Below are 26,142 nucleotides of genomic sequence, written 5' to 3' on the forward strand. Positions count from 1 at the left end.
AATGGCTGGTCTCAAACCCCCGGCAGAAGCTTCCCAGGCATTCTTCAGAAAGTGATCCGCTTTCTTGTCTAGTGGGTTCTTTAAAGTTCCCATATCTTCAAAAGGCAGACCAAATTTCTTTGATGCTTTGGCGACTGCCACATCTCTGATTCCTGGAGGCTCCCTGTTCATGGACAGGAAACCAACTGATGCGGGGAGAGGTGCCACCCTTTTTAGCCTGTAGGTTTCCTGTCCTTGAAAGGCGGATCCCCTTTCTTGTGGTGCTATCATGGGTGCTGGAAAAAATACTGCCTGCCTCGTACCTTCTATTTTTTCCCCAAGCATGATGTCCTTCTTCAGTGATTGGACACATCATACGAAGAAAGCAAAGTGGGCAAATCACAGCTTGTTGATCCTTGCTTCGAGTGACATGTCTGGCTTGCTTTCCAATACGCATTGTTAAACGACAGACAAATCGGCATCATACTTGTCAGTCGCACCATCCGTTTGCAGTTGATATTCGTTTTTCCAACCGCCCCCCCCAATTCCAAGAGCCATAACTTTTTTAGTTTTAGGCCCACCACGGTCTTCTCTGACATTATTTTGATAGTGGCATGCTATCGGGTTGCTGGTCTTTAGGGGGCATTACACGCTACGACATCGCTAATGCGAACTCGCTGGGGTCACGGAATTGGTGACGCACATCTGGCCGCATTAGCGATGCCGTTGCTTGTGACACCACACCTATGAGCGATTTTGCATCGTTGCAAAAAAAAAAAAAAATAAAAAATTGCTCATCGGTGACATGGGGGTCCATTCTCAAAAATCGTTACTGCAGCAGTAACGAGGTTGTTACTCGTTCCTGCGGCAGCACACATCGCTCCATGTGACGCCGCAGGAACGAGGATGCTCTCCTTACCTGCCTCCCGGCCGCTATGCGGAGGGAAGGAGGTGGGCGGGATGTTCGTCCCGCTCATCTCCGCTTCTGTTGGGCGGCGGTTCAGTGACGCAGCTGTGACGTCGCTGTGACGCTGAACGAACCGCCCCCTTAGAAAGGAGGCGGTTCGCCGGTCACAGCGACGTCGCCGGGCAGGTAAGTATGTGTGACATGTCTGGGCGATGTTGTGCGGCACGGGCAGCGATTTGCCCGTGTCGCACAACAGATGGGGGCGGGTACCCACGCTAGCGATATCGGTACCGATATCGCAGCGTGTAAAGTAGCCTTTTCTCTTCGCCTTGTTCTTCACCTCATGCCTACAATCAGCACATACTGCCTGCCATAAATTCAGGCACAGAAAGCATGGATCTGATGAAAGCTTATTCCCATCTAGTATATAACATTACTTTATAACAGAGGTGCAGCCAAAAATCCTGAAAATGGAGGTGCTGAAGTGCTGGTTTAATGTTACTTTGCATAACAGTACATCCACACCTGACCTGATGTTTTCCTTGTAATTTGGTGTGAATTTTGCTGTCACTTTTGCTGTGGAGATTCTGGAGGTTAGCGCCACATATCACTCTTTATATTGCAAAAGGTCCGTTCAATTTAAGCTACTGATTAGCTGATTATCGCTGCACTGTGTGTTAGATGAGGCGTTGTCTTGCAGGAACAAGATTCCTTTGGACAGCTTGCCGGGCTTTTTAGACTTCAGAGCTACCTTCAATTGGTCCAAAAGTTCAATGTAATACCTTGCATTGATGGTGGAACCCTTTTAAAGGTAGTCCACTAGCAGCACGCCCTCTTTATCCCAGAACACAGTAGCTATCACCTTAGTGGCTGATTTTTGCACCCTGAATTTCTTTGGACGAGGAGAACCACTGTGCCTCCCCTCTTTTGACTGATCCTTGTTTTCAGGGTCATACAAATAAATCCAGGTTTCATCCATAGTGACCAGTCGATCCAGGAAGTTCTTATCAGTCCGGAAACGCTGACAAATGGACCGGGAAGTTTTCACTCGCATGCTTCTCTGATTTGTTGTCAAACATTTGGGGACCCACTTTGCAGATAGCTTCCTTATGTCCAAATGTTTATGGACAATGACACAAACATGTTCACGGGAAATCCCCATGATGTCTGCTACTGCTTTAGCTGAAATTCGTTGATTCTTCAGTATAAGGTTGTGCCCAGTATCGACAATCTCCGGAACAACAACCAATCTCGTTGTCCAGGACGTTCCTCATCATTGGTGCTGAAGTGACCCATTTTAAACTTGGCAACCCAGTCCTGAACTGTGGAATATGAAGGGCATTGATCCCCCAATGTCTGCGACATATCACCATGAATATCCTTTGTGGACTTTCCTTGCAGAAACAAGAATTTTATCCCTCCTCTGCTCTGTTGCTGTGAATATCGCATTAGACTCCGCCATCTTGTTTTCCCACGTACGTAGAACACTGTTACCATAAGCAACAAACACTATATTTTGCAAACATATATTAGACACAAGAATTTCATGTGATGTAACATTCGTTAAAATAGAAATAAAAAAAGATCACAAATCCAAAGACTTAGCAGCAGCCCCTCGTAGTTCATAAGGGAGTAATAAATGTGAATTTAATAATTTATAAGACGGGACAGCGTGTTGGCAATGTTTCATAAGAGGAACAGTGTGTCATTTTATGAGGGGGGGGGTGGTTATTCATGAGGCATTACAATGTCACTTATTTTTAAATAAACAATAGTGGGTGGTATGCGCTGCAAAAAGTCAGAGAAGAAGGAATTCTGCAGAGATAAGCTGTGGGTGGAAAATATCATCATGGTGACTCTACTACATGGAGAATAGAACATACTGTAAGTTGCAAGTTCATGCGATACAAGGGCATATGGTGACGGTTGACACGACTTTGCAATTAATACTAAGCCTCATGCTGTACTCATGCACTGACAGTGGTTCTGGTACTGTACTCATGCAAGTGCTTCTTTAAATTTTTTGCCACCCTAAGGATTGGTTTCGTTTGATAGTGTGGCCCTTGGACCAAAAATGTACTTCACTCCACTATATATAAGGGTTTGCACACATTATAGTACGCCCTGTAACCCACCTGAAAAAGGTACATTGCAAAGCTTCTTTTAACAGCTTCAGGTTTAGAAACATGAAAAACTGTTAAGTGACCGGACCGTTCTTTAGGTGGCTTCTGCATGAAAAACTCACATTTTGTACAAATACAAGTTAAAAGCCAGCCAAAAATAATAATAAAAATAAATACATTGAATAATAAAATACATCGGAGTGCCCCCCCCCCAAAAAAAAAACAAAACAAAAAACAGCAGGTTTACACACATCTAAAAGACATCCTGTGCCTACACCCTTACTTGGAGAGGAAATGCCAAGAAATATTGGATTTTTTCCCCATATGTTCTTTAGATAAACTTTGCTAACTCTGTTGAACTTCACAAGTACATAGCAACTCGTATTACAAATAGGTATAACATTAAGAACTAAATGGCATAAAGACTTTAAATGATTGCAGGACTGCTGAACCATAGAAATCCCCCATGTAACCAGCAATACAATCTGGTAACAATGGGCACGTTAATAAGCTAGTGAAATATTAACTCAGAAAAAGAAAACTAAAAGCACCGTGCGCCATGGTGAGGTACCGCATGTTCCCCCTGAAGCATATCTCAGCATTAACCAGCTCCTTCATATGGATGCAATACAGAGGTCGCTTAAATACCTGTTTAAACAGGCAGCCTAAAGTAATGGAAAATAATCTTTGCTAGATCCCTCGGTGCACATAGGCTGCCAGTGATCTTGGAAGTGCGAGTCCTGTTTACAAAGGACGATGTCCAATGTGCCGCCGAGAACGATTATCTTTTATGCATTTTTCTTGTTCATCGTGTGATTGACAACCTGCTTACAGAACAATATAATCGTGAATAGAGCGTTTGTTGACAATGCTCGATTATCTTGCAGTGTAAATGATCCTTCAAAAGGAACCTAACATGATGCCCGATTCACAAGCAGCATGTATCAGGCATTACAGGGGCGGACATACAGTGCCTTACGAAAGTATTCTTTTACATTTTTCAACCTTTTCCCACATTTCAGGCTTCAAACATAAAGATATACATTGTAATGTTATGGTGAAGAATCAACAACAAGTGGGACACAATAGTGAAGTTGAACAAAATGTATTGATTATTTTAAACTTTTTAAAAAAAAATAAATAAATAACTGAAAATTGGGGCTTGCAATATTATTCGGCCCCTTTACTTTTAGTGCAGCAAACTCACTCCAGAAGTTAATTGTATCATTCAGAGATCCTCAATGTTGTCCTAAATGACTGATAATGAAAAATATAAGCCCCCTGTGTGTAATCAAGTCTCCGTATAAATGCACTTGCTCTGTGATAGTCTCAGTGTTCTGTTGAAAGCGCAGATAGCATCATGAAGACCAAGGAACACAACAGGCAGGTCCATGATACTGTTGTGGAGAAGTTTAAAGCCGGATTTGGTTACAAAAAGATTTCCAAAACTTTAAACATCCCAAGGACCACTGTGCAAGCAATCATATTCAATTGGAAGGAGTATCATACCACTGCAAATCTACCAAGACCCGGCCATCAATCCAAACGTTCATGTCAAACAAGAAAAAGACGGATCAGAAATGCAGCCAAGAGGCCCATGATCACTCTGGATGAACTGCAGAGATCTACAACTGAAGTGGGAGAGTCTGTTCATAGGACAACAATCAGTCGTACACTGCACAAATCTGGCCTTTATGGAAGGGTGGCAAGGAAAAAGCCATTTCTCAAAGATATCCATAAAAAGTGTTTTTTTAAAGTTTGGCACAAGCCACCTGGGAGACACACCAAACATGTGGAAGAAGGTGCTCTGGTCAGATGAAACCAAAAATAGAACTATTTAGGCACAATGCCAAACGATATGTTTGGCGTAAAAGCAACACAGCTCATGACCCTGAACACACCATCCCCACTGTCAAACATGATGGTGGCAGCATCATGGTTTGGGCCTGCTTTGCTTCAGCAGGGACAGAGAAGATGGTTAAAATTGATGGGAAGATGGATGGAGCCAAATACAGGACCATTCTTGAAGAAAACCTGTTGGAGTCTGCAAAAGACCTGAGACTGGGATGGAGATTTGTCCTCCAACAAGACAATGATCCCAAACAAAGCAAAATCTACAATGAAATGGTTCACAAATAAACGTATCCAGGTGTTAGAATGGCCAAGTCAAAGTCCAGACCTGAATCCAATCGAGACTCTGTGGAAAGAGCTGAAAACTGCTGTTCACAAACGCTCTCCATCCAACCTCACTCAGCTCCAGCTGTTTGCAAAGAAAGAATGGACAAGAATTTCAGTCTCTCGATGTGCAAAACTGATAGAGACATACCCCAAGTGACTTGCAGCTGTAATCGCAGCAAAATCTGGCGCTACAAAGTATTAACTTAAAGGGGATGAATAATATTGCATGCCCCAATTTTCAGTCATTTATTTTTTAAAAAAGTTTACAATCAGCAATACATTTCGTTCAACTTCACAATTGTGTCGCACTTGTTGTTAATTCTTCACCATAACATAACATTTTTTATCTTTATGCTTGAAGCCTGAAATGTGGGAAAAGGTTGAAAAACTCAAGGAAGCCAAATACTTTGCACCAATGGTACAATGCCTTGCGAATCTGTGCAGCCGCACAAGGGCCCAAGAAGTACGGAGGCCCACTTCCACCTCTAAAGTAGCTATAATTGTGCGGTTGGATGAGCGATTGGACTGCAAAGGGCCCAATTACGGTTCTTACACAGGAGCCCACTTACGTCTGTGTCCACCAGTGAGGCACTGGTACGATTTCATCAATAGATTCTAGTGTGTGAAACGCAGCAGCGTATCACAGAAAAACACACTTTATCAGCCGGCCGGAGACAGAACCGCACAGCAGACTACTCAAACAGATGCTTCCACAGTGACCTTTCCCTGGCCTCATGCGGTTCCCCTTATTTTGCTACACAGCCAAGATAAGAGCACAGCGTGGGGCTGCAGCCCTTAGCCTTATGCTTAAACTGTGCTGAGTATCATAATATGGAGGGACCCTACACCTTTTTTTACACCACGATCTAGACACACATACAGCACCTATGATTGCAAGCATCCAGACACGCTGTCACACAGGCTGGAGACGCGTCTGACTGCAACTAATCACAGACACCAGGACTGTCGGTGGGTGGATTAAGCAGTGAATACGTATGAAGCTAATGAGAGGCCCCGGAAGTAGAATGAGTGGGCTCGGGAGTAGTTACAGCTAAGCCGGAGACTCGTTTAGTATAGTACGCTTGCTTGCTTCTTATTTTATGTATTTCTTTTTTAGTACCCAAGTTGCTGGACCCAGATCATTACCTGGAGTTCCCCGAGAACTCCGAGCCCAGCGCTCAGGTACTTTTGAACGCACGCAGATCCAGACTTTTACCGTCTGGGTCCGTCTATAACTAATCAACTGTCGTGTTTTCTTTAAAGAAATTATTTCACATCAGATATTTAGGGTCAGCACACACGGCGAGTAATACGGAGCGAGTAGAATGCGATATAAAATATAAAACAAACAAAAAAAAAAACCGCATTACACTTGGACCAATATTACTCGATGGGGCCGCTCCCATGAGCGATTGTTTTCTAAGCCCCAATCGGACCGAGAAAACAGTCGCAATATGCTGCGGGTGGAATGAGATCTTGTTCCACTCGCACCAATTCAAGTCTATGGGGCCAGAGAAACATTGCATTGCTCTTGCGTTACACCGATGTAATGCGAGAGCAGCGCGATTCTCGCATTCGCTGGCAACGGAGGAGATGGGGAGATAAATCCCTCCCTCCCCTCCACAGCGCCGGCCCTTCCCCCGCAGCTGTGGTCTGAATGTACGATCAGACCACAGTCGCATAACACTTGCAAGACACTCGCTCCCGCTGTGCTATGAGCATGTGCGAGTGTCATGCGAGCACTCGTAGTAATCCCTGTGTGGCCTCAGCCTTATAGGGTAAAGCTAAACAATATGCCATAAATGTCTAACACATTTGGGTCCTACACTTGCACGGCTGTATTCAAGGCTCCTCTACAAATGAATGGAGAGCGCCCACACATGTGGCGCTGTGATCAGGTGGCAGGTAAAACAAGGTGAGCCCTGTTCTGGAGATAGGTGGGTACCCTATTAGACAACATTTATGGCTATGTTGTCTCTTGTGAGACAACCCCTTAAAGCTAACAGTCAGATATGGATTATTACTTGAAATGTTCACTGCTTTCAAAAGACCAATTCCCAACAAACACCCTCCCTGTTATCCTGAATTTTTGGTGATTAACAGTTTGGCTTAGCAGCTTACTGCTTATATTTTTAATAAGCAGCTGGTGCATGTAATATACAGTCATCGCAGGCGACCAGATGGCAATGGATTACAAAGGATATTCACTTCAGACTGTCTGCTTCTTAAATCCCCCCTTTCCTTTTGCCAAAATTGCACTGATATCAAGAATACACAACAGAATAGCTCATTACATGTATTCACTATCACGAGACCAGTTTTTTGTTTTTTTTTTGCACCCATATATTCATGATCGTATCGAATCCTAAAAGAGCCCCCAAGTATTGTAACATTATCACAATCTCCAAATATCTGACCCATGATTTGGAGTCAACGTTTTTATACAACACAAATGTTACCGATTTGAAGTAAAACTTGCCTGGTTGGAAGTAACAATTTCTCAAGAAGTCAAAGCCAATGCAGCACCTCTGGTGTCAAGGAGCCGAGAGGACAGAACCCCAAAAATCAGCACAATTCTGAGGGGAAGAGTTTCTGTAATGCCTTGATGCTCTCTTCAATAAATTAACATCAGGTAAGAACAATACATTAAAGAACTAGACACTAAAAAGAGTTGCCACCATTCAAACTTCAGTTCTCCTTTTCAGAATTTGGTCGGGGTAACGGTTGGGACCACCCTTAAAGTGAATATGTCATCTGCTTTTTGCTACATCATCTGAGAACTGCATGAAATAGGGACACAGAACCTGATTACAGCAACGTGTCACTGGGCTTCTGCAGAAATACCACTTCTCTGAATGCTGAGCTCTGTGTAACCACACCCAGTTACTGACTGGCAGCTTTCTGCCTATGCACAGTGTACACAGAAAGCTGTCAATCAGTGTTGGGGATGAGGTTAAACAGAGCTCATGAATATAGAAGACAATATGGCGGGAGGCTTACTAGTCCTCCAATAATAATCTCTTGCTGATAGAAATCAAATTTATCAAAGCTACAGCAGGTAGCCCACTAAGTGACACACCACTGGAATCAGCATTTATAGTGTATGTGCTAATACAGTATGCCAAAGAGGTATAATCAGTGTGGTTTGATGACTTAGACCCCCACCAATCTCAGGAACGAGGCGAGGGTCTCAAAGTCAGAAGTGAATTGTATATGTGACAACCACTGTATTCACTTCTATGAGAGGTGACCTAAATGTGTGACCACAGGTCCCATAGACAGTCAACAAGGCAACAGTCTTGCATGCATACATCTGCCTCAATGACATAGGGGACCCAAGATCGCCATTTTCACTGAGCTCAAACAGAATTCTACATTTATCACTAGAGTTGGTGTGAATCAATTTGCACAACCCGGTCCATCAGCCACATCAGGATTCTAAGATTGTCGGACAGGACCCGGGAGAACACCTCCTTACACGACGGCTCTTTTCATTGGCCAGCCTGGCACGATGTGAGAAGAAGAGCTGCGGACGCCGTCAAATAGGAGGCTGTCCTCATAGTTACCGTCCAGCAGAAACAGACCACCGTTGTGGCTGATGGACCAGGGCTGTGCGAATTGATTTGTGCAAACTATCGCCTATCCTTTGGAATAAGAAGAAGTCATCACTATCAATTCGGCGTGGGATCAACACACGTCACCCCTACCCAGATGTTCTCAACTACTGTTGTAAACTGTTTTTGGGCCACTTCCATTCATGTGTGATCAGCGCCCCTTCAACGAGCAGGGGGAAATCGCATGTCAAGAAGCTCAGGGGACAAACTCTCAACACACAGCGGATACTGGCTATATTAAATACACTACATCTATCTCTAACAGCAGTAGCCAAAGATGACCTCCGGCTGCAGCTGATAACCATTTACATACTGCTGTCAATCTATAATAGTGGAATTAAAAGGGACTGAGCACCACAGCTCATGCTTGCTGGCTCTCATTAGGTCACAGTCGTGTCACGAGTGACAGACAGTCCTGTGGTGTCCAGCTGTAGAATGTCACAGCATTAAGCTGTGCAAACTGCTCCCTGACATTCTATTATTCCTACTTGGTGTATTTGGTATCCTATGTATCTCATTTGCTTCGTTTTCATACTTTTCCCTTTAGGACTCTGCAGAGTTCCTCACCCTTTCAGCTGTTTTTCATCAGCACTTCCCTTGGTGTCTTTATATATCCTCATTTCCTATTACTCTGAGCTGGTGATAGGTCTAAAGGCCCCGTTACATGCAACGACATCGCTAATGAGATGTCGTTGGGGGTCACGGAATTCGTGACGCACATCCGGCCTCATTAGTGACGTCGTTGCGTGTGACACGTACGAGCGACCGCTAACAATCAAAAATACTCACGAAATCGTTGATCGCACACGTCGTTCAAATCCCAAATATCATTGATGGTGCTGGACGCAGGTTGTTCATCATTCCTGAGGCAGCAAACATTGCTATGTGTGACACCCCAGGAACGACGAACAACACCGTACCTGAGTCCTCCGCCAACGAAGTGGGCGTGACTTTCATGCGGCTGCTCTCTGCCCCTCCACTTTTATTGGACGCCTGCCGTGTGACGTCGCTGTGACGCCGCACGAACCGCCCCCTTAGAAAAGAGGCTGTTCGCCGGCCATAGCGACGTCGTTAGGAAGGTAAGTATGTATGACGGGTTCTAGCGATTTTGTCAGCCACGGGCAGCGATTTTCCCGTGACGCACAAACGACGGGGGCGGGTGCGAACGCTAGCGTGTAAAGCCCCCTTAATAAGTCTTCAGTGCAAGCAGTTGGCTTGTGTTCATCTGGAGAAACTTTGTTGTTGCTGCAGTTCCTCTCTCTCTGGAGATAAGTTATTTGTTTAGTTGCCCCTGTGTGTTCTTTAAAGCTTAGTTGGATTGACTAAGCACTCATTCATCCATTCCCTACCTTGGGCCTACTTCAGAGTAGGGTATTCGGCTCAGCGCATAGATGCGGAACCTAGGCACCACCTAGGGTGGTGAGGGAAGAAAGGGTCTATCGGTAGGCTTGGTCAGCAGTCACCATCTCCCCCTTCCCTAGACACAGGGTGTCCATTTTCCCGTACCTAGCGTAACACATTTGCGCCCTGTGACACGATTGTTGATGGGTTACTAAGACAGCTGGTGAAGGACCCATTGTCGCGATCCTGATAGTCCTCTGCTATGCATCTAAATGCTAAGCTACAAAAATTACCAAGATTTACACTATATACTGCAGTACATAAAATAAGTGACTGGATGATCGCAGGTTCAAGTCCCCTAACAAAGTTTTAAAAAATACCGTATGTGGTATTGTCTTGTTCATAAAAGTCTGATCTATGAAAATATAAAAATTAATTAACTCGATCAGTAAATGCAGTGACGAGAAACAAATCAAAATGCCAGAATTATGGAGTTTTTAGTCACTACTTCTCCCTAAAACAAAATGAAATAAAACAGATCAAAACATCATATATACCCAAGTACATGGTATCAATAAAATCATCAGCTCTTCACACAAAACAAACCCTCCCACAGCTGAATTAATGGAAAAACAAAAATGGCATGGGTCTCAGGAAAAAGGCAACAAAACAAAAAATTTATTTTTACAAATTTGTCAGTCTTTTTCATCACAAATAAAAAAAATATACAGTAAATATATTTATTTTTTTTTATACAAGTGTGGTACTGCTATAATTGTACTGACCTCGGAGTAACTTACCACAGAATCTACGTCGTAACAGCATATTTAAAAAACCACAGCAGAATGTTATTTTCCTCCCCCAATTATGCCACATGTGGAACTTTGTTTCCATTTTTCAGCACATATAATGGCAACAAAAATGGGGTAATTCATAACTACAACTCATCTCTTCAAACACAAGCCATCATTCAGCTATTTGGATGAAATAATAAAAATGTTATGGCTCTTGGAATGGGGGGGGCTGTAAAAACAAAAATAAACTGCAAAGGGATGGTGCAACTGACGAAAGGCAAGTATGATGCCAGTTGTTTAACAATGTGTATTGGAAATCAAGCCAAACATGTCACTCAAAGCAAGGATCACCAAGCTACGACTTGCCTTCTTTGGACAAATCATACGAAGAAAGCAATTACTGGAGAAGGACAGGAAGGACAGAAAGGCAGGACAGGAGAAAGGACAGAAAGGCAGGACAGGAGGAAGGACAGAAAGGCAGGACAGGAGGAAGGACAGAAAGGCAGGACAGGAGGAAGGACAGGAAGGAAGGAAGGAAAGACAGGACAGGAAGGAAGGAAGGAAGGAAAGACAGGACAGGAAGGAAGGAAGGAAGGAAAGAAAGAAAGACAGGACAGGACGGAAGGAAAGACAGGACAGGACGGAAGGAAAGACAGGACAGGACGGAAGGAAAGACAGGACAGGACGGAAGGAAAGACAGGACAGGACGGAAGGAAAGACAGGACAGGACGGAAGGAAAGACAGGACAGGACAGGAAGGAAAGACGGGAAGGAAAGACGGGAAGGAAAGACGGGAAGGAAAGACGGGAAGGAAAGACGGGAAGGAAAGACGGGAAGGAAGGAAGGAAAGACAGGAAGGAAGGAAGGAAAGACAGGAAGGAAGGAAAGAAAGACAGGAAGGAAGGAAAGACAGGAAGGAAGGAAAGACAGGAAGGAAGGAAAGACAGGAAGGACAGGAAGGAAAGACAGGAAGGAAGGAAAGACAGGAAGGAAGGAAAGACAGGAAGGAAGGAAAGACAGGAAGGAAGGAAAGACAGGAAGGAAGGAAAGACAGGAAGGAAGGAAAGACAGGAAGGAAGGAAAGACAGGAAGGAAGGAAAGACAGGAAGGAAGGAAAGACAGGAAGGAAGGAAAGACAGGAAGGAAGGAAAGACAGGAAGGAAGGAAAGAAAGACAGGAAGGAAGGAAGGAAAGACAGGAAGGACAGGAAGGAAAGACAGGAAGGACAGGAAGGAAAGACAGGAAGGAAGGAAGGAAAGACAGGAAGGAAGGAAGGAAAGACAGGAAGGAAGGAAGGAAGGAAAGACAGGAAGGAAGGAAGGAAGGAAGGAAAGACAGGAAGGAAGGAAGGAAAGACAGGAAGGAAGGAAGGAAAGACAGGAAGGAAGGAAGGAAAGACAGGAAGGAAGGAAGGAAAGACAGGAAGGACAGGAAGGAAGGAAAGACAGGAAGGACAGGAAGGAAGGAAAGACAGGAAGGAAGGAAAGACAGGAAGGAAGGAAAGACAGGAAGGAAGGAAAGACAGGAAGGAAGGAAAGACAGGAAGGAAGGAAAGACAGGAAGGAAGGAAAGACAGGAAGGAAGGAAAGACAGGAAGGAAGGAAAGACAGGAAGGAAGGAAAGACAGGAAGGACAGGAAGGAAAGACAGGAAGGACAGGAAGGAAAGACAGGAAGGACAGGAAGGAAAGACAGGAAGGAAGGAAGGAAAGACAGGAAGGAAGGAAAGACAGGAAGGAAGGAAAGACAGGAAGGAAGGAAGGAAGGAAAGACAGGAAGGAAGGAAGGAAAGACAGGAAGGAAGGAAGGAAAGACAGGAAGGAAGGAAGGAAGGAAAGACAGGAAGGAAGGAAGGAAAGACAGGAAGGAAGGAAGGAAAGACAGGAAGGAAGGAAGGAAAGACAGGAAGGAAGGAAGGAAAGACAGGAAGGAAGGAAGGAAAGACAGGAAGGAAGGAAGGAAAGACAGGAAGGAAGGAAGGAAAGACAGGAAGGAAGGAAGGAAGGAAGGAAGGAAGGAAGGAAGGAAGGAAAGACAGGAAGGACAGGAAGGAAAGACAGGAAGGACAGGAAGGAAGGAAAGACAGGAAGGAAGGAAGGAAAGACAGGAAGGAAGGAAGGAAAGACAGGAAGGAAGGAAGGAAAGACAGGAAGGAAGGAAGGAAAGACAGGAAGGAAGGAAGGAAAGACAGGAAGGAAGGAAGGAAAGACAGGAAGGAAGGAAGGAAAGACAGGAAGGAAGGAAGGAAAGACAGGAAGGAAGGAAGGAAAGACAGGAAGGAAGGAAGGAAGGAAGGAAAGACAGGAAGGAAAGACAGGAAGGACAGGAAGGAAGGAAAGACAGGAAGGAAGGAAGGAAAGACAGGAAGGAAGGAAAGACAGGAAGGAAGGAAAGACAGGAAGGAAGGAAGGAAAGACAGGAAGGAAGGAAAGACAGGAAGGAAGGAAGGAAAGACAGGAAGGAAGGAAAGACAGGAAGGAAGGAAGGAAAGACAGGAAGGAAGGAAGGAAAGACAGGAAGGAAGGAAGGAAAGACAGGAAGGAAGGAAGGAAAGACAGGAAAGACAGGAAAGACAGGAAGGATTGTGCAGTATAAACCCACACTTATCCTAAAGACACCAACTCAGTTGTACAGATATTTAATTTACTGATCTTAATGACTTTAAATAAAGAACAAATCTAGTGCAAAGGAAATCTGGAGGAGATGTCATCATAGCAATCTGCCAGATTTGGATATTTTGGTCAATGTTGCATCTAGAACCAGTAGCCCAACCAGGGAAAGGTAGGAAATACATGTCACAAGTGGGCACAAAGCCACTGGCAGTAGACAGAGAATAATGACCTAGATACGCTGCTGTTCTGGCTACCATGGGCGCTATATTTCGGGAGCTATTTTTCCCTAGAAGCAATGCAGAAAGCCATATGCAGGAATTAGGAGCCCCTTTTGCTATCCCAATGAGCCTATTAGTCTACATTCACACACAATGGTATGCCACAGACGAAGAGTTATGTACAGATTTAGCCTTTCAGCTTGTTTCACCATCCTCTTGTACAGGCAGGGAGATATTTTGGCATCTATCATGTAACTCATTCCCTTCCAAAGCAGATCCTCATTTCCCCTGCCCTGCAGAATAGAAGGCAGGACTTTCTCAGTGGAAACAATGACACATGTCTGCAATAGTCCGTGTCTCAAAAAGAGAGCGTCCATTAACATATCCAGATGTAATACTGCAACTTTCTGTCGCTCGCTGATGGAGCCGTATACCCGTATACATGAAGAAATCATTATGATCGCAAACGGTTTAGAAAGATTCCAGATCGCAACTTACAGTGCAATGCAAGTAAATGGGTTTCTCAAAATCCTAGTCATGTTACAGTAAGAAAAAAAAACTGCGCGAAAGTGAAAGCATGGTACGGATTTCTGCTGCAGGCGCATCAGTATGGGGATTTTCATCGCATTTTTCAGCCTATTCACTGCTTAGTAAATGGAGCAGAGAAAAATCCACAGCCAAATCTGCAGGAGTTACTTGCGGATTTGTAATGAAATCTGTAGCTGAGATTTTCCGCATTGTGTGAACATAACCTAAGTGGTGTATATTGACTATAAGCTGATCACATAGGGCCGAATAATCATCGAATTTCTACCAGCTTTTTGACATGAATACCTCTCAATTAGTGACTTTGATATGCTAAAAATCCATTATACGATTTGCACCTATTCCATATTGTCTTTTATGGTTTAGCCAGTTTTTTTATTTCAATGTGGCTTTTACAGATGCTGTACAGGGTTACAAAATGGGACTTAAAAAAAAAAAGCACAAAGGTTGTTCTCACATAGGGTGATTTTATATACGCCAGATATTTTAGGGGAGTCATTTTTTTATGACATGTCGCCCAACATCCTACCTTTATATAGTTACTAAATCAGTTAAAAACAAAAAGAAAAAAAGAACATTTAGGGGCTTTGCGCAAAATTCGGATTTTTCATTTGTTATCTTGATAAAAACCACAATTTAAAAAAAAAAATGCAAATGATGGCTCTGGCGTCTGGCCCTTAGTGTACCTCTGCTGGGAATCCAAGTGATCGGTTGTAATATGGGGGAAAGTTAGGGTACCTTCACACTTTAGCGATGCAGCAGCGATCCGACCAGCGATCTGACCTGGTCAGGATTGCTGCTGCATCGCTACATGGTCGCTGGTGAGCTGTCAAACAGGCAGATCTCACCAGCGACCAGTGAACAGCCCCCAGCCAGCAGCGACGTGCAAGCGACGCTGCGCTTGCACGGAGCCGGCGTCTGGAAGCTGCGGACACTGGTAACTAAGGTAAACATCGGGTATGGTTACCCGATGTTTACATTAGTTACCAGCGCACACCGCTTAGCTGTGTGTGCAGGGAGCAGGGAGCCGCGCACACTGAGCGCTGGCTCCTTGCTCTCCTAGCTACAGTACACATCGGGTTAATTAACCCGATGTGTAATGCAGCTACATGTGCAGAGAGCAGGGAGCCGCGCACACTGCTTAGCGCTGGCTCCTTGCTCTCCTAGCTACAGTACACATCGGGTTAATTAACCCGATGTGTACAGCAGCTACATGTGCAGAGAGCCGGAGTCGGCAGCACAGGCAGCGTGAGAGCTGCGGAGGCTGGTAACTAAGGTAAATATCGGGTAACCACCTTGGTTACCCGATGTTTATCTTAGTTACCAGCCTCCGCAGCTGCCAGACGCCGGCTCCTGCTCCCTGCTCGCTTCATTTGTCGCTCTCTCGCTGTCACACACAGCGATCTGTGTGTCACAGCGGGAGAGCGCCTTTGAAGAAAACGAACCAGGGCTGTGTGTAACGAGCAGCGATCTCGCAGCAGGGGCCAGATCGCTGCTCAGTGTCACACACAGCGAGATCGCTAATGAGGTCACTGCTGCGTCACAAAAAGCGTGACTCAGCAGCGATCTCGGCAGCGAGCTCGCTGTGTGTGAAGCACCCCTTAGGCAGAAAGGGCTTATTTTACCCACAGGGGAAATAAAGCATTACACTGTCTATTCAAATCAATAGATTAGTGAAGAAGCTCCGGCAGAGCGAGCAATATTCTGCTCTACACTCCCTCAGACTAAAGGTCCAGTCACACATAACGAGATCGTAAATGAAATCGCTACTATGTCACAGTTTCCGGATCGTTGCTGAGTTGTTGGTGAAATCGTATGTTGGGTATTCTGAACAGCTGATCTATGTCTATAAAATTAAAGGAGTGCCCTAAACTGGACAACACATTCATTGATCCACAGGCAGCAAAACAATGGTGTTGTATGGATCTGAGGTATTGGAAAAGCGTGTGTGCAAAACAGTGGACATGATTTGGGAATACGGCGAGTGCCATGGATCACTCTTTTTATAGCATAAGAAACAATAAAAATTCTGATTTTATACAATTTTTTTTCCTGGCAGATTGTGCAATCAAAATTGGAGCATGCGGTGTTTTGGAGATATCTTTTAAAAGCCTTGCTGGCTGGCTGCACCATATTGTGGCTACCAGAATGCCTAGTGGTCCATCCATGGGCCCTAAAGGGTGTTCACCAGATATTCCTTTGATACCAAATATCAGAATGCTGGTAGGACCAGGAGACCAGGATAGACAGCTCACCACTATAAGGCATGTCTGCCCAAACAATATACAACACAAGTTAGTTCAATTCTACTATGTTACTGTTAGGAGTCCATCGTTGTCTACTATGCTGACAATTCTATGAGGTTACTATACAAATACTACATATGCACTTAAAGAAGTTAGTGACCCCCTGAGCTGATTAGTCAGTGTGCACTGCATGCAGGTGGCATCTAGCTAGGCTTCACATCCGGCTGTTGGCTCCATCCTGAGCAGCTTTGTGGAGCAGTGAATGGAGAAACCATAAAGTCTCAGCAATGAGCAGCAGCTCCAAGTCCCAGGATCTGCTCCTACCTGTTCCTTCTCATAGTCCGTGCTGGAGCTCAGGGCTCTGCCTGCAGATCCTCATCCCAGGAGACATGGGCGCAGACTTTGCACACAGTTGCTATAGGACTTTATGTTAGGACTTGAAAGTCTCTTTTCCTTGCTCCTCCTCCAGATGATTGCTGGAGAGGGGAAGGGGGAGTCAGTATGGAGGCTGAACACTCAGCCTCTCCTCCTCCTCATCTTCCTCCAGCATCACCATCACAGGAGACTTGATACAACGGTTATATGACACCTTCTCCTCCTCCAGAGCTGCCATCCCTGCTGGATTGGAGAGTTTGTGCATAAACTCAGGCTGCACCCTGCTGTTAGGCTGTGGTATTCCTAGAGAACTGGTTGATGACCCCAGAGGACCTGCTTGATACAACCTACTTCTTACTAAAGTATTAATATGTTCTTGATAGAGTGACCATAAAAGCTATAATACTTAGTATATGGTTAGTGACTTAGCACCTGCCATGTCTATCGATGAAATGTTGAATAAGATGTCAGCATGCGGAAAGTACGAAGGAATATGTGGCACCGCATTGCCAAAAGTAATGTGACTTTAATATTACACTATTGGGGAAAAACATGTGATATGCAATTATCTATAAAAAGATCTTGTCCTATAACATCTAAATGATATTGCATTCAGGCACATTTTTGTGGGCCCTGGGCGAAAGAGTCTCAGTGGGCCCCATCCACACATAGACATGCACAGATACACTGTATACAGGCGTACGTACACATATTTATTTAAAGAGAGATTCACAAAAACACATATAAATAGACATAAATCTATATACAGTCATATACACTGACATACATAGATACACATCATAAATGCACACACACATTTTTAGATATTTATCCTGTATATATATTTCTAATATTGGGAAGCCGGCAACAGACTCATTCACCTCCCGGCTTGTCTAACAGACATGGCCGCACATAGAGAACACTAACACTGCTGTATATACATCACAAGAGAAGCTGGGGACATACACGTTACTGGGGGGAATACATATTAGTGAGGAAAGAGGTATACAGCAATGGGGGCATACAGCTCTAGAGGAGGGCAGTAACTGAGGTGGGGGGACATACAGCTCTGGGGGTATACAGCTCTGGGGTGGGGGGGACATACAGCTCTGGAGGGTATATAGCACTGGGGTGGGGGGACATACACCTCTGAGGGGGTATACAGCACCTGGGTGGAGGGGACATACAACTCTGGGGGTATATTAGTATGCAGCCCCCATATTCCTCCATATAGTGTTATGAAGCCCCCATTGTCCTCCATATAGTATTATGTAGCCCCCATATGGCACTATGCAGCCCCCATATAGCACAATGCAGAGCTATATAGCATTAGGCACCATCATGTACTATACAGCCCGCATATAGCACAATGCAGACCCAGATAGCATTAGGCATCCTCATTAGTATACAGCCCCTATATAGCACAACACAGACACAGATAGCATTAGGCACCTTCATGTAGTATACAGCCCACATATAGAACAATGCAGACCCAGATAGCAATAGGCCCCCTCATGTAGTATACAGCCCACATATAGCACAATGCAGACCCAGATAGCATTAGGCACCTTCATGTAGTATACAGACCCATATAACACAGTACAGACCCAGATAGCACTAGGCACCCTCATGTAGTATAAAGCTCCTATATACCACAGTGCAGAGCCAGATAGCAGTAGGCACCCACATATAGTGTATAGCCTGTATATAGCACAGCCTGTATATAGCACAGTGCAAAGCCAGATAGCAGTAGGCACCCTCATATAGTATATAGCCTGTATATAGGAGAGTCTGTATACAGCACAGTGCAGAGCCAGATAGCAGTAGGCACCCTCATATAGTATATAGCCTGTATATAGGAGAGCCTGTATACAGCACAGTGCAGAGCCAGATAGCAGTAGGCACCCTCATGTAGCATACAGTGATTAATACTCACTTCTCCTCGTTCCCCCGCTGCTCCGGTCTCCTCGGCGCGTCCACTGCTGTCGCTCGTTCTGACCTCACTGCGCTTAGTGATGACGTCACTGTGTTCCGCTGCAGAGCTGTCAGAGCGCCGACAGTCACAGCGGGGAGAATGATGAGAGAGGGAGCGCGCTGCTCCCTCTCTCATCATTGCTCTCAATTGTATCGGCAACTGCGATGCCGATACAATTGAAAGCGCGATCCTCGGCGGGTGGGGGGACTGGTGACAGCGCGGGCACTGGGGCCCCCTGAGTAGCGGTGCGACATTCCTGCCACTGCGAGTGGGCCCCCCAGCAGCTCAGGGCCCCGGCATTTGACCGGGTTTGCCAGCTGCTGACGCTGGCCCTGCATTCTGGCAAGCTTGCTGCCTCGGGTTAACCCTTGACTCTGCTCTCGCCTTCAAACCACATATCCAAGCCGTTTCCTCCTCCTGCTAACTCCAAGTCAAAAATATTTCCCGGATCCGTACATTTCTTAAAGGGGGTTGTTAGAGTGGCTGCAGCCTTATCACTTTAGACCTATGTGTTACTCTATATGACTGCAGACTTAAGTATGTGTTCACTGCGAGGATTCACTGGTTTCGTAAATGGGAATGGCGGTAACGTGACCGTTATATTGCAATGTGCATGTTCCCGGCCGGGATCAGACTGTTAGGCACAGCCTCGGTCAATACAAGTGTATTGAACAAGGCCGTGCCCACTAGTCTGGATCTGGCTAGAAATATGCATAATGCACAATTGTGGTCAGGTGACTGCTGTTCCCAGCTCAGAAACTGGCAGACTTATAGTTTTAGACCAAACAACTCCTTTAATCAAGAATCTGTAAAAGACTAGTGCATGCCCAAAACATCTCCCACCTCAACTACTGCAACTTCCTGCTCTGTGGTATCCCTTCTAGCACTCTCGCAACCCTGTAATCTATCCTAAACTCTGCTGCCTGACTAATCCCCCTCTCCTCTTGCTATTCTCTGGCTTCTCCACTCTGCCAATCCCTTCACTGGTTTCCCATTGCCCAGAGACTCCAGATCAAAACCTTAAGCATGACATACAAAGCCATCCACAGCTTGTCTTCACCATACATCTTTGACCTAGTCTCCCGGTAGCTACCTGCATGCAACTTCCGATTCTCACAAAATCTCCTTTTCTATTCCCCTCTTATCTCCTCCTCCCACAATTGAAGATTTCTCCCGTGCCTCCCCCATACTCTGGAACTCTCTACCCCAACATGTCAGACTCTCTCCTACAGTGGAATCTTTCAAAAGGAACCTGAAGACCTATCTCTTCTGACAAGCCTACAGCCTGCAATAACCTTCAATCCACTGTACCACCACCAGTTGTCCCCTCATCAATCCCCTGTAGACTGTGAGCCCTCATGGGCAGGGTCCTCTCTCCTCCTGCACCAGTCAGTGACTTGTATTGTACTTGTTTTTATTATGTATACCCTTTTCACATGTAAAGTACCATGGAATAAATGATGCTATAATCATCTAAAAGGATCCCACATATTTTATACAACCCTATTGGAAAATGTTACATGTAATTTTGTGCTAATGTGACCTAAGCCCAGTACTGCCATAATAGCAGATAATTTATGGAAATGGAGCTCTGACCTAACACAACCAACCTTGTAGTTCATGTTCCACAGATTGGATGCATTTGATTCAATTCCTTTTAATTGTTACAATAATGGGTTTTCTCAGATATTAAAAAAAGCACAAATTGTTTTAAAATAATAAAAAGACTTTACTCTTTTTTTTTTTCTGCTTCAGTTTAACGCATTTGCTGGGAAAGCTACTGAAGTATGTGTTTAATGAACAGCTGTGACGGATAGCATATAATTGCAACCATCACCCATAGTATTTGATTGGATTCTGCTGTATGGAATAGCATAGTCCACCAAGCTTTACAACTGGCACAATACAGGTAGGTAACAATCGCCTGGTATTTGGCAAACGCAAACGCATCCATCCAACGACCAGGTAGAGAGGTTGGATTTGTTGCTATAGAGGACACCGCTAGGTTAGGTTGTTAGCTAGGAAGGCTAGGTTCGCACACTGCGTCTTTCTGACGCTGCGTTTTTGTGCGTTTTTGGCCGATAAAAACGCAGAAAAACGCACCTGCGTCGAAAAAACGCATCAAAAAACGCATGCATTTTTGCTGCGATTTGGTGCGTTTTTGGCTGCGTTTTGCTGCGTTTTTGATCTCTGCGTTTTGCTGCGTTTTTCCAATGCATTGCATGGGGGGAAAACGCAGAAAAACGCAGGAAAGAACTGACATGTCCATTTTTTTTTTTTAACTCAAAAACGCAGGTAAAAAAAACAGTTGTGTGCGGACAGCAAAAATGAAAACTCATAGACTTTGCTGGGGAAGCAAAGTCCTGCAGTTTTGAGGCCAAAAACGCACCCGAAAAACGCGCAAAAACGCCGCGAAAAACGCACTGTGCGCACATAGCCTTATACTGCTCCCAAGTCCAGTGGCTGCATGCTTAACACCACTACATCTGACACTTGGCATTGTGCTTGGAGATCTAAGGCTTGCATGTAGCTGCTTGACCAAGAAAACCCACGCCATTAATGTTTTGGCGCATCATTTTTGTGCTGATGTTAACGCCAGATGAGAGTTTGATCTCTGCAGTGATAGTCAGCAGAGTAGGGGAAACTTTTCTTCACTATGCTACTCAGCCCTTGCTAACCCTGTTTGGTATTTCTCATGGGTGGGCATAAGATCTGTGCAGCCGCATAGGAGCCCAAGAGGTCAGGGGGCACATTTCTACCTCAAAAAAAGGTGAAATTGTGCATTTTGATGAGCTCTTGGGCTGCATAGGGCCCCTATATTGTTCTGGTACAAGGGCCCTTTTCTGTCTAAGTCCACTAGTGGTAACTCTACATGGTCTCCACTTTGTGGCTGAGTTTCTTTGGTTTCTAAACACTTCCAAGACTCAGTTGATCAAGAACTATTTAGGAGGAAAGAAGTAATACAACGTTGATATTGTAATACAGGGCTGAACTCAAATATACTTCTTTTAGAATGGCTCATTCTTTCATAAGTGTTTGCAAGACCCGGCTTGGTACAGTTGGGTGTATTTCACTGTCCATGTATGAACCACAATGCCCGGACTGACTGTGTGGCTCATGATCTGTACTTACAGCCTCATAAATGTAGCCTCAGAAGCTGTAAGTTCGGGTTGAGAAATCCATTGTCAGTCCAGGCATTATGGTCCATGTATTGTCCATGAAGTTACGCCCATGTAGACAAGGCCTATGACAGATTTTATGGCTGGTTGCTGGTATTTTGACCTCTAGGTCATTGTTTGGAGTCAAGATGAATAATCCCAAAAAATTCACCAGTGTTCAGTTTTAACACAAATCAACAGTTTTCCAATAATTGTCAGAGTGAACCTCTCAGTCGGTCATGCTGCCTGGACAACGTGCAACTTGAATCCAATAATAGCGGTGTTACTGCAGTCATGTATGTTGTATTCTCCTCTCAGAGAAAACACATACTTTAAAAAGCTAATTATGGCCCCGATTATGCCAGATGATTCTGTCTTCTATCACTTTGAAAGTTTCACAGTGATGCAAAAATGTTGCCACTTTTCGTGTTTTATACCAGATTTGGCCAGCTGTACCCAATTGGGTCTAATTCAATTTGAGCTGCAGAGCTTCTTAAGGCTGCTTTACACGTGGCGATTTATCGTGCAATCGCATGAGCGATCGTTCCCGCTCCTGAAGGGGGACGGACATTCGGCGTTACAGCGACGTCACTCAGTAGCCGCCCAATAGAAGCGGAGGAGCGGAGATGAGCAGGACGTAACATCCCTCCCACCTCCTTCCTTCCGCATTGCCAGCGGGATGCAGGTAAGCTGCAGTTCGTCGTTCCCGGGGTGTCACACGGAGCGATGTGTGCTGCCTCGGGAACAATGAACAACTGGCGCGCAGAAGGACGTTCGATTTTTTGAAAATGAGCGACGTGTCAACGAGCAACGATAAGGTGAGTATTTTTGCAGGATCACAGACGCTCGTAGCTGTCACACACAACGATATGTGAAACGATGCTGGATGTGCGTCACTAACGTCGTGACCCCGACGACATATCGTTAGATATATCGTAGCGTGTAACGGGCCCTTAACACCAGAAATCTTACACCAATCCCTCACTAGAGTAAGATTTGCATTCAGGTGAACGGAGGTGCTCTAATGAATCAGAAACATCTGACTACAACATGCCCCCTCATTAAGCCGGGCATGTCTTGATAAATCGGGCTGTGTCTCTGACTAGTCAAAAGCAGGTCCCTAGCGTCTTCTCCCCAGCCCACTACCCCTGACTGACAGATCTCTCCCTAAAGCAAGGGTGGGAACCTTTTTTCTGCTGGGGGCCATTTGAAAATTTCTAACAAAAAATTATCAACTTGAAATTTACCCTAAAATATTTGGTCAAACAATTATTTAACTTACACATATGTGGTGCCCCTGAGGCCTCAGTCGCCACAGGGTACTTCACCTCAGCTGAGGTGCAGTATTCATCCTATGTACGGAGGAGGTCATTGCCACCACAATCCATACAACACACAGTCAGTTGCCCTCACACTGGGACTGGGTTAGGGTAGGGTGCTGGGGGAGGTCATCACGAGGTATGGGACCTCCTGCCCACTAGTTCAGCAACCCGGGGGGGTGCAGCATCATCGAGAGGGAGTGAGGAGACAAACACACACCGAGGAGAAAGGAAAGGAAAGCGACCGTGAACAGTCACGGATTGGAAGAGCTCTCAGAAAAGCAAGGGACCCATGGTCTGGAGCTGGAGCACTCGACCCGGGTTCCTAGATAGAAGGGGGGATCCCAGGGCTCACGGGGAGTGCGACAAGCACCCGTGACCCGTTCCACTAACCAGGCGCTAGGGTAGAGGAACTACCAAAAGGAAGGACACACAGAAAGAAGCACCGGTCTTGGCCTCCGAACTATCCGGGATCGGCTGGAGCCCATGACAGTGGAGCTCCTCACTCCAGAGGCGGTGATATTTCAGTGAGTAAAGAGCTTTGACTGCAACCCCTGTGTGATCCAATACTTCCAGCACACTACCCTCGCCTTAGCTGCACGGCAGCAGGAAAATACGACTCCCATCATCCCTGGGGCCTGAGCTCTGCCTGTGGAGAGCTGCACCAACCGAGCTGCGCTACCATCTGCCCCAGAGGATACCTCCAGCAGCGGTGGCTCCTATATTAGCCGCAGACCACAGGTGGTGTTACCCATACAAACTCTTCTCCCCTGCAAATATTCCCATCATTCATCTTTATTGACACCGCCGGGGTCACGGAACTGGCCTGGCTGCTGTGAAATCCCACCCCCTACACCGGCCAGGTGACGAGTACCCCCCCCCCCCCCAGACCCAGTGGGCGCGCCACATACGCCCATATTGTGGTGGCAGTTGGAGCTGCTTCTCTTTGGTGCGGAGGTGATGTTCGGTGATATTGATCATGTTGCTTCTCACAACTACTTTTCCAGGTTTGTCTCGGTCTGGAGCTCAGTCAAAAGATTGGTAAATGTTATACATTCATATACATCACATAGGAGACGCTGGGGACACATACATCACAGCAGGGGCTGGGGACATATATACATCACAGGAGAGGCTGGGTACATATATATACATCACAGGAGGGGCTGGGGACATATATATACATCACAGGAGGGTCTGGGGACATATACATACATCACAGCAAGGGCTGGGGACATATACATACATCACAGGAGAGGCTGGAGACATATACATACATCACAGGAGAGGCTGGAGACATATACATACATCACAGGAGGGGCTTGGGACATACACATACATCACAGGAGTGGCTGGGGACATATGCACATCACAGGAGGGATTTGGGGCATATACACATCACAGGAGGGGCTGGGCCTTGAACATCACTGGGTGGAAACAGACAGTACTGTCGGTGGCACGGACAGCACTAGAGGGGCACGAACAGGACTGGAGGACTTAGCCCCGTCGGCTATATCAAAGAGGGTGCAAGGTGACAGGTAACAGGGGATGTGGGTTTGCTTTGCAGCGCCACCCGTGGTTCGCGGCCAGGAATTGGCCTCCACTGCGAGATGTCGCTCTCCTCCGGGGCTGATGGTAACGCTGCTCAGATAGTCCAGCTTCTCACGGGTGGAGCAAGCCCCAGGGAGGACGGTGGTGACAGGGGAAGGTCCGTTGGCGCCAAAGCGCAGGGCGGCGGCGCCGGCAATAAGAGGCGGAGGCAACAGTTGCGGTTCCAGGTCTTTTACTCACAGTTTGTGTGCTACGCCATGATGGGCTCCAGCCGATCTCGGATGAATCAGAGGTCACCACCGGTGTTGTGAAGCGTGTGAGACCTTCCTCCTTGCGCCTTGTAGTGTGGATCCCCATGGCGTGAAGCTACTTGGGGACCTCAGTTTCCTTGGTTTTAGTTGAAGTCCCGTACACAGGGAGCGCAAAACTTGTTATGGACCCAACTGTGGCCGTGGCTCCTGTCTCTATATGCTGGTGGTGCCCCGGGATTTTTGATGGTGGGCAATGGGACATGAAATTCCCCTTCCCTGCAGATTCTGGTAGTCAAACGTGGAGTATGTTCTACCCTAGGGCTTCTGCACCCTGTGTGGCGCCGGTCCTGAAAGGGGTTATTGGGGCTCACCCTCTAGTTACCGTGTTGCTCCTCTGTCTCAGCTCCACCTGGTCTTCTCCTGCTTCTCTCTCAGCCTGCCCGATACCCGGTCGGCCCCTCTGAGGGGAGCCGTTCGGCATTCCCCCAGAGGCCTTGCTCTTCTCTGTCTGAAGCTGTTCTCTCTTCTGTGTCACAGACTGATCTCAAATTGTTATGAAGTGCAACTGTGTGTGCTCGCTCACTTCCCCAGGCAGCCCCCACCTTCCTGATGACTCACCCGTGGTTGTCCCAACAACTGGGAGTTTCCCCTGCTGGAAGTGTTGTGTAAGCTATGAGCACAGGATGTTGTATAACTGCTGACTCATTTTGTTGTGTAAGCTAGAAAACACTAGTGGTTAACCTCTTCTTACCCGGATGAGCATTACAACTTAAGTCAGATGCAATATGGGGCGACTGAGCCCCAGGGCTGCCACACTCCCTTACATGGGCGTATATTCTCTCATGGAAAAATATCACACAGATTATATTAATGACACTCGTCTCAAACTCTGGTCCAGGAGTGAGCCTAGTGTTTGTTTACTGTGATCCAATTCTCTCTCATATGAAAATCAGACCGC

At 45.9% G+C, this 26,142-nt stretch overlaps 1 protein-coding gene across 1 annotated transcript in view; it reads right to left on the bottom strand.

Annotated features, from left to right (window-relative positions):
• NINL (ninein like) overlaps nt 1–16,978 on the bottom strand; it is a 321,722-nt gene extending 304,744 nt beyond the window's left edge. The window contains exon 1 of the mRNA XM_075339423.1: nt 16,880–16,978. The gene's annotated coding sequence lies outside the window, so the exon portion shown is untranslated. The remainder of the gene's footprint in view (nt 1–16,879) is intronic.
• Nucleotides 16,979–26,142: the final 9,164 nt, after the last annotated feature.

This window comes from Anomaloglossus baeobatrachus, chromosome 3, assembly GCF_048569485.1.
Source record: "Anomaloglossus baeobatrachus isolate aAnoBae1 chromosome 3, aAnoBae1.hap1, whole genome shotgun sequence".
Taxonomy (NCBI): Eukaryota; Metazoa; Chordata; class Amphibia; order Anura; family Aromobatidae; genus Anomaloglossus; species Anomaloglossus baeobatrachus.